This window comes from Grammomys surdaster, unplaced genomic scaffold, assembly GCF_004785775.1.
Source record: "Grammomys surdaster isolate TR1022 unplaced genomic scaffold, NIH_TR_1.0 351, whole genome shotgun sequence".
Lineage (NCBI taxonomy): Eukaryota > Metazoa > Chordata > Mammalia > Rodentia > Muridae > Grammomys > Grammomys surdaster.
The window spans coordinates 39,945-41,991 of record NW_021604770.1 but is presented as its reverse complement, the minus strand read 5'-3'; the positions used below and the strand labels follow the sequence as shown (position 1 = coordinate 41,991).

The following is a 2,047-nucleotide window of genomic DNA, read 5'->3' as shown; positions in this document are numbered from 1 at the left end:
GGGCTGGGGCTGGGGCTGGGGCTGGGGCTGGGGCTGGGGCTGGGGCTAATGGCAGAGACTTGAGAGCCACTGGGCTGTGTGTCATACTAAATTCAGAATCTATATCAGTTCCACAGTCAAGCTATTTCTGCAGCTTCAATGGATTACACCTCCATCCCCTATTCTAACTCAGAGTTTACTTTCAGGCATCTCAGATTTAAAAAAAAAATAATAAGTGGCCCTCAATTGGGAGACCCATGCCTAGGGGTGCCTGTAGTCCCAGCACCTGACTGAGGAGGCTAAGACAGGAAGATTTCTTGATGTACCGGGGATGGCCCTCACATTTCCCAGAGAATGTAGAGAACTGAGGTGATATTAATGGAAAAAAGAAAAGACACCGTAGACTGCCATACAGCAGCAGTGTTTGATTACACTAGTAATGCTATGAGGTGCCTATGTCTGTGTTTTGCTTATCAAGAAACTGAAGCTCAGCAGGCCACACAGCCAGTTTGTTCGATTGTAAAGTGTAGATTCCATGAACTCTACAGGGCTGATGGGGTAAAGAGACCCAGCATCATTCAGAAAGTATGAGACTGCCTCATGTCAGTTTCAGCTGGAATTTATTGTGATGACCTTTCTATTATCTCAGACCTCCACCGGCTCATTTAGGGTAAAACAAGAGACTCATTAAAGGACAGGAATCCGCTCACACTGGATTCTGCCTGTTAAGTTTTTCTGGAAGTTGCAATAATGTTCGCACAAATGTCAGAAGAAGAATACACCCAGCCTTGAGTGTGGTTTTTCTCCTAGGGTAGGAAGCCTGTGTGAAGTTAGCGATACGCCTTATCTAGGGAGACCGTCCCTTCCACATAGCCTTCCTGTGGTGGCAGCTACAAGATACTGAAATGGACAAAGTCCTAGCTCCATCCCATCCCACTCTGCCCCCAGGCAAAGGCTGAAAAAAATGATTCCTAGCATTGTTTGAAGATAGAGTACAGCATCCTCGTAGCCATTTATTGCTTTAGAAACATCGAACACCTACTGTATGCCTAGGTCCTAGAGCCCACAGTGAGAGGGCTTCTGGTCTCAGCTTACATGGCGGTGGGGAGGGGTAGGAAGTAAGTGAGAGACAGCTGGGCAGCCTGGGTTGTCAGGGAATGCCTCTGAGGAAAAGCCTTTAAACTCATACCTGAATGGCCAGCAGTCAGCTCTTGGAAGACACAGACATACCGTCCAGAGAAAAAGAAATACAGAGACCCTGAAGAAGCAATGGTCTCAAAGGGTTTGAACAATAAGAAACTCCCACCAAGAAAGTTATTTAAAGGGAGAGAGGGAGTGGGTGCAGAGTGGACTTCTGAAGGCCATTGTGAAGACTTGGGCATTCACTAGACAATAAAGACAAGTTGTGGGTTTTAAGCAGAGAGCAGACATAGTCTAGTTTATAGTCAAAGAGCACTGACCACTGCAGGGAGAGTGGAAGAGATGCAGAGAAGCCACTTGGGGGCTCACCTGATAGCTGTGGCAGGGGAATTGAAAAAGAGGAACCAAGGATGACTAAGGTTTGTGGTTCAAGCCACTGAGCGAACAATGTTATTTAATACAATATGGCAAATGGGGTTCAGAGCTGGTTTGCATACTGGGATAGTGGCAAGCCGTGTTTAGACTACGTGGGGCTTTTTGTTGGCAATCAGATGTTTAAGACTCCACTGGACGGCTGACAGACTATGATATTCCACGTTTCCAGCTCTCAGACTAGTTTGTGATATTGCTGCATTGGTAACCAACCCTTCTAGAAGAAAGGGGGAGAGCTCTCATTTGTAAGATTTGCTGCATTTTGGGTCTGTGGCATCATAGCTGATGCCAAGGGCTCAACAGGTAGCTTGCAAAAGTCACAAACACTGGACAACTGAGTGAGTAAAGGCTCCTGCCACCATGCCTGATGACCTGAGTTTGATACCTAGGGTCTCCATGGTGGAAGGAAAGAACATACTGTACCCTCCACATGTGTGCTCTGGTGCCTCTCTGTCTCTCTGTCTGTCTCTCTGTCTGTCTCTCTGTCTGTCTCTCT

General features: G+C 46.9%; 1 protein-coding gene across 1 annotated transcript in view; it reads left to right on the top strand.

Moving 5' to 3' along the window:
• The window catches only part of Mfsd2b (major facilitator superfamily domain containing 2B), a 10,667-nt gene that overhangs the window by 594 nt on the left and 8,026 nt on the right, over positions 1-2,047 (top strand). The gene's annotated exons all lie outside the window — the stretch shown is intronic.